The sequence below is a fragment of the Herpailurus yagouaroundi genome, unplaced genomic scaffold (assembly GCF_014898765.1).
Source record: "Herpailurus yagouaroundi ecotype Mexico unplaced genomic scaffold, PumYag 250, whole genome shotgun sequence".
Lineage (NCBI taxonomy): Eukaryota > Metazoa > Chordata > Mammalia > Carnivora > Felidae > Herpailurus > Herpailurus yagouaroundi.
The window spans coordinates 18196531-18203919 of record NW_024412467.1 but is presented as its reverse complement, the minus strand read 5'-3'; the positions used below and the strand labels follow the sequence as shown (position 1 = coordinate 18203919).

Below are 7389 nucleotides of genomic sequence, written 5' to 3'. Positions count from 1 at the left end.
GAGTTCAAGACCCACATTGGGCTCTCTGCTGTCAGTGCTGAGCCCACTTTGGTTTCTCTGTCACTCTCTCTCTCTCTGCCCCTTCTCTCTACCACTCTCTGTCTCAAAAATAAATAAACATTAAAAACAAACCCAGACTTTCTCCCTCTGCCCGTCCCCCCCATACATTCTCTCTCTCTCTAAAAAAAAAAGAAAAGAAAAGATAGGTCTTGAATATCTAGTATTTAGTCAGTTGTGCCTTCTTGCTCAGTGTTTTACCAAACATAGAAGAATTTACAGCCTCACACATGCAGGTCAGACATAATATAAAATAAACCAAATGAATTTAATGATGGGCAAACCCCAGTGATGTAACTAGCTTTTCTGCTCCATTAAAAAAAATCTCTTTGCATTTTTCAAAACATAGTGGTCCTACTCCTGTTGTTCCAGCCAAGTCCCTACACACGTGGAGGTAGCCTCCCTTTTCTATCACAGGAAGAAGCCCAGGCCCTTAGGTGCATCATGTTGCTACGTGCAGTCAGGCAGCGCGGGTCCGCACTGGTAACAGCTTACATCTGTGTCACTGAGGCTTGAGGAGTCTGGAATTTCTGAGTTACAGGGCTGCCTCTGCCAAAGACTTCCTGGCAAAGTGTTTTGTCTGCAAAACAGACACAATAATGAGGACCTCATATGGATTTTAAGAAATGCCCTACACCCTGGAAACTTCTTTTGGAAGCAGTGAAGGAAGAAATCCACTCTTTCCCTAGGGGAAAAAAAAAAATTCCACAGCGGCTTTAAACTTTGTCCCTCGTAGAACACATTAAGAGCTGTTTTTAAATGCGAAAAGGGACTAGTGACAGAGCCAAATCCAAACGGTCTGATCTCCGAGGTTCTTGAGTGGTCCTCCCTAGTTTCACCACTGAGATCCTGTCTCATCAGGCCGGTAAACGTGCCTGAGTTTAGCTGGTGGAAGACAGAGACTCCGAGGTGCGAGGTCTCTGTTGAGTATGGGCTGAATTGTATGTTCCCCAAATCCTATGTTCAAGTCCTAACCCCCAGGACCTCAAAATGTGACTGTATTTAAGTTAATGAGAACTTTACTGAGGCAATTAGTTAAATGAGGTCATATGGGGTGGACCCTAATCTAATAGGATGGGTGTCCTTAAAAGAAGAGGAGATTAAGACCCAGACACGCACAGAGAAAAGACCATGTGAGGACCCAGCCATCTACAAGCCAAGGGGGAGGGGGGAGAAGCCTCAGAAGAAACTAATCCTGCTGACACCTTGATCTTGGATTTCTAGATTCCAGAACAGTCAGAGGATAAATTTCTGTTGTTTAAGCCACACAGTCTGTGGCGCTTTGTGACACAGCCCCAGCAAAGTGAAACACCATGCAAGTCTTCCCTTCCCTTGATGAGAATGAGCCTCAGCATATCCTTCCATTTTGGATAGAGATGCATCCTGGGAACAGGTGACAGCTGACCAGACAGATTCTGATTGTCCATACACAGCTCTTTGAAGGAGGTGCCCCTTGTCTGACATTATGGTGGCCTTCCTTTTCTTATTTTTCTCTCTGCACATTTTAACACAGCAAAAGACTAGACCAAAGAGCAAGAGACCAAGCAAAGTTTCTAGGAGAGCTCCAGCCACAGAGCTAGCCCTCTGGGAAGCATGACACCATGCAGCCTCGCACACCTCACACCCCACCCCATTTGTGACTGGGCAGGTATGTCCCCAGCTTCTTGGAAGGGGCACTTTGCACAGAAAGCATGGGTGACATCATGGGGGTAACCACGAAGTACGCATTTCTGTGAGTTTGATGGCTTTTGCCAGTTGTGGAATCAAGGAGGCAAGCCTTCCTTTGGTTGATCTTTTGATCCACGTTTAGTTTTGTCTATCAACATCACATCTTGTCAGCTGAAGCTAATTCCCAACATCAGGAACTTTCTTTTGCTTTGCCCTGCCAGGTGGCGATATCTGATTCTGGTACATTTGTTCTATTTGTTTGTTGATGCTTCTCCAGATTTGGGACCCGAAGTTGGAGCAGGTCCTCAGCCTTTCCGATCTCAAGAGCAGTATGGTCAGTGTTGTGTTCAGAAGATGATACAATCACTTGATCACCCTTTGATATCATCACCTGGTGATAACTTGGTTATATAAGCGGCCCCCCATCCTGTGGTCTACGCATGACTTGGCATGGCAGGAAGGAGTTTTCTCCCTGGGCTACCCAGGAGCAGTGGAACGCCACCTCCATGCGCTAGGTAGGACCACGAGAGGAGCCCAGCAGCCAGGCCCAGCCACCGTACCCAGCCCTGATCTCTCACAGCCTTCTGACCTCCTGAATCCTGCTCCTGACTCACTCACAGCAGCCACACCTCTTATGTTACATTTTTTCATATTACTTTTAAAAGGCAAACTCATTAATATGTGCCTTGAGGATTTACAAAGCTCACGGTAAAATATGTTTTGTTTTCACAGCTGCACTCACACACTTAGATGAGGCCATTTCGAGGGAGATAGTATGATGTAATGTGGGTGACAGCACAATTGTCATCCTGCTAGAGGGGACAGTATTGTGATCTCAATGGAAAAGAAAAGTGAGGCTTTCATCTGTAAGCTCAGATCCCATTTACCGCAATAATCTCAACCTTTGAGCAGGGCTGGGAGTGGAAATTACTACAAGCTGTTGAATACAGATGACATCATCCTGCCACCCACAAATCTTACGAGTTTGACAGCCCAGAAGAAGGCATACGGCTAGAAGGAATACAACTCCAACTAAGTCAACAAGTTTTGTGTGTTTCAAAGGTTTTCATAGACGTTCTCTTCTCCATTTTCTGTTTTGGTTTGGCACCCGCCGCGACAGTAAAATGATGACCATGACAACAGCCATTAGCGTCCCCAGAGCCACGACCAACAGCTCCCTCTGAGTGGAATTATGAGAGTGTCGAGTCCTTTTCCATAGAACTCTCGCAACATGGGGCTCCGAGACGCTGAGGTTTTGGCGGGTGTAGGTTCTGTCCTGCTGTTAGTCCTGGGGCAGTTTTCTCGGCTGTAACGCTAGTCTGGGCCTTCCAGTTAGGCTGCCAGAGCCGGGATCTGCCACGTGTACACAGAAGTTGTCACAGGTCCCGAAGACGGCGCTTCCCACTTGCCGATTCTGCAGCTGCTCTCCTGTGTTGGGTGGAATGCTGGGCACGTAGGTACCTACGTTCACATTCTCTTCCATTAAAGGACACCACGACTTCTTTACATCACCTGGGATTGCTTCCACCTGCAGAATTCCTGGCACCATCCTTCTGGATATGGTATATCCACATTATGGAACTATGTAGGCTGCTGATCATAAAAATGGAAATCAAGAGGGGCACCTGGGTGGCTCGGCCGGTTGCGTGGCCGACTCTTGATTTCAGCTCAGGCCATGATGTTTCCTGAGTTCAGGCCCCCACATCAGGATCTGCGCTGACCCTGAGGAGCCTGCTTGGGATTCTCCCTCCCTCTGCTCCTCCCTGCCCCCCAGCTCGTGCTTTCTCTCTCTCAAAATAAATAAATAAACTTAAAAAAAAGGAAACAAAGGAAGCAATTTCAAAGGAACAAATGGCACCGAAGTCATAAGACACCCTTGCCACAAATGAGGCTTCGGGGGGAAAAAATCCCTAAGTCTCCCGTTTGCTCACTCTAAGAGCTTGGTCTGCCATGTTTAGGATTTAGTGGAAAAACTGGTTTTCATCATGTTTTAATCGTCAGTTTCTTTCTTCACCATCTACTATCGTTTCGGTGGCTTTACAACCCATGTGTTTTGATATCAACGTAATGCTTTAGCAGTTACCTTTTCAGGGACAACTGTAATTCCTGAAACCTGGGTGAGAGGGCCCCTTTGCAACAGCGAGACCTCTGGTTGGGAAGACTCTTGACTCTTGCTCACCATAATTTTGAATAACTGGGTCAGCATTTCCCAGTGCTTACACTTTCAGCGGGTCTCATAACCCTGGGAAGCGTTTTGGGAATATTGATTCCACCGGGCCTCTTAGATCTTGCAGAAAGAAAGCCAACAACACAAATGGTTACTCCTAAAGAAAAAAGGAATTAAGTTATCAAAGTGTTAACCGGTCTTCTCTCTCACTGTCCCCCAGTCTAGACCCTTCCACCACCCCCAGGAGTTCTGGGCTCTCACCCATCTTTCCCTTCTGATTATAGTCCTCTTACAACATTGATTCCAATGCAATTTATATTAAATTTAAGTGGAAGTGCATTCCCCACTATAATGCAAATTCCTTGCATTATACAACAATCACCTGTTAATCTTGATTTTCCCCTCAAAGTACCAACTCAAAGGGGCGCCTGGGTGGCGCAGTCGGTTAAGCGTCCGACTTCAGCCAGGTCACGATCTCGCGGTCCGTGAGTTCGAGCCCCGCGTCAGGCTCTGGGCTGATGGGTCAGAGCCTGGAGCCTGTTTCCGATTCTGTGTCTCCCTCTCTCTCTGCCCCTCCCCCCGTTCATGCTCTGTCTCTCTCTGTCCCAAAAATAAATAAACGTTGAAAAAAAAATTTTTTTCAAAGTACCAACTCAGTAAATGTTTGTTGTACTGAATTATGCTCTCAGGAAAGTTACCAGACCTGAAGCCCCTGGATTTATCCTGACTAAATCTCCAGAAAGAGAGCTACTAGAGTATTTGCTTTATTCATGAATTTAGTACACATATTCAGGTACACCGTTCCTTATATGAAAATTTCAGGGTCAGAATATACCAGATTTTTTTTGCATTTTCACAAGTGAAAACAGCTCATGTATTATGTGTGATGTAGCATGTTCTCAGTATGCACATTTACCAAAAATATAAGAAAAAGGGATGCCTGGGTGGCTCAGTCAGATAAGTGTCTGACTTTTTATTTTGGCTCATGTCATAATCCCATGGTTTGTGAGATCGAGCCTCACATCAAGGCTCTGCACTGCCAGCATGAAGACTGCTTGGGATTCTCTCTTCCTCTCTTCTTGCTCCTCCCCCATGAACGTGCACATGCCCCTCCCCCCCCCAATAAATAAACGTAAGAAAAGAAAACGAATAAGGACTAACCTTAGTTAAGGTTATGTTTTTGTCATCTAATAAGTTTGCTGAAAACTTCTGTTAAAACTCTGTTTTTAAAGGTTTTGGGATTTCAGAATGACGGAGGACCACGGACCTATCTTCAAAGAGAAAAACAAATGAATTACTTCTTTTACATTAAATTTCTAAAGCAGATAATATATTTCTTTTATAAAATGCCATAGTCCTATTTCTGTACTTCCTCAGATTTTAAAATTTTACAAGTAATCTACTAATACATGTTCACTACATAAAATGCCAATAATAGAGATAAAGCTAAAGCCGGAAGTGACTCACCTTCCCATCTGGTTTTCCTTTCACAGACTCCCTGGCCTTCGGGGAGCTCCTCAGGCACACACCAAAGCATACTACAAGACCTCATCTTTATAGAGTCCCGTTGCAAGATGCCCTCATTTCCATCTTTTCCCTTGACTCTTCCTTGTCAAATCTTCAGTGATACATAAGAACACTTATTGTCCCCATGTGGAGAGATGAGAAAGGTCAGAGTGAAAGACATTCAGATATTTGCTGTATGTGATAGAGAGCCAAGAGGTGGAAGCGATGGTGCTAGAACCCAAACTTCTCACTTGTCAGGTGCTTTGTGTCTCCTGCCATCACAGCACAGATTCCACTCTCCTGTGGATTCCTGATACCATGTCTAGGGCCAGGGGTCATTGTGCAGAGACTTGCTTTCATCTAAAAGAGGGGTCTCCTTGGATCAAGGTAGGCCGTCTCCCAGGTTGCTAAGAACCCCATTCCCATTCCCCCAAATTCTGGACCAGGTTACCCTGGGAGCTTCACATAGTCATGGAAGTTCTCAAGCACTTCACTGATGGAAATTTGCCAGATTTCAATAATATCGTATCCTATACCTATAGCAGCTCCTTCATTTGTTTTTAAAATTACTGCTATATTCTTACAAATGTGGGCAATTCACCAGTTTTGGTCTTCTAAAATCACCATTTTCATAATCATATTTGTGTCAGGACTTCCTTTTTTTTCTGTCTTTAAACTGAACTCTAAGAAGAAGGAATAGGCATTCTTATTCTTCGCCTATGAATGGCTTCTACAGCTTAGTTGGTGCCTTCCCATCCCAGAAACACATCTGTCTCAGCAATATAGAAAGCCTTTTCCATTCAAGGCAGAAGTCTTCTAGATGTATTCTGAAGCATAAAAATCTCCAAACATAATGTCCTCAAGATAAGTAGAGAAAGTTCTCAGGAACAAAGCGTCATCATGAGAGATGAGAGTTTATTTTACTAATCTGGCATCAAACGCAGTCTATTAAAAAGAGATTAGTGCTTATTAACAAGATCTGGTATTAGTGACTGCTCTGAACGGGACACTATTTGGCAAGAATGCCTAAGGACCTTGTCCTATCTACACAAAAACAATGGAAGAGCACTGTCAGCCACATTGTGCTTAAAGGATTGTTTCTCACTTTAATCATTATATTTTAGAATAAATAAAATGATATAGAATATTTGAATTAGCTATTTGCCATAATCAAGAGTAATCCCTTGCAACTCCCCCCTTTTTTTGTTTCCAGAATGTTTCATCACTTTCCTATACAAGAGGGGTGCATTTTTAAAAATGTTTTGTTCCTCATTGAAATAGGTTAGCTTTTCTTGGTGAAAAGGAGACAGGAAGGGACAGTAGTTTCTTCATTAGTGATTTTAGAATAAGGCCTACTATTTATATAATTCATTGTGTTTTAGAAAAAAAATTGTCCTAATTCCTTTATTCAATCAAACTTTTGTAGAACTGAAAAGGCAGATTAAATTGTTATTTAAAAAAGGGGCACCTGGGTCGCTCAGTTGGTTGAGTGTCCAACTTGGGTTCAGGTCATGATCTCACGGTTGGTGAGTTTGAGCCCCGAGTCAGTCTCTTTGCTGTCAGTGCAGAGCCCACTTCAGATCCTCTGTCCCCCTTCCTTCCACCCCTCCCCCCTGCTCACACTCTCTCTCTCAAATATAAACATTAAAAAAAATTGTTACAAAAAACCCAAAAACAAACAAAAACCTCCCCAAATGTCATTAATTCTGTGCTTAAATGTCTGCAAAATTGAAAATTGGCTAGGTGGGATGAGTTTTATTTTCTCACACCTCTAATTGTTCTTCATGCTAGTCAGTGCTGACAAGGATTTCAATGGCAGATGGCAGGAAGAAGGAGGAATGAAGAAGTAAAGAAAAGCCTGACTCAGTAGCAGCAGTGGTGGCTTGAACGGAACCATATTGGGAAATCCTCAGTAGCATCAATACAGTTTGGTGACTGGGAGGGAGGGGGTTTAGAGAGGGGGAGAAGGTAAGCAGAATCTGAAGTTTCTA

The 7389-nt window shown here is 43.9% G+C and overlaps 1 long non-coding RNA gene across 1 annotated transcript; it reads right to left on the bottom strand.

Annotated features, from left to right (window-relative positions):
• Positions 1-3699: 3699 nt before the first annotated feature.
• LOC121020458 (uncharacterized) lies at positions 3700-5185 on the bottom strand. The gene is made up of 2 exons (XR_005786137.1): positions 5054-5185; positions 3700-4049 (listed from the first exon to the last, which is right to left on the bottom strand). It is a non-coding gene; the product is annotated as an uncharacterized LOC121020458 (long non-coding RNA).
• Positions 5186-7389: the final 2204 nt, after the last annotated feature.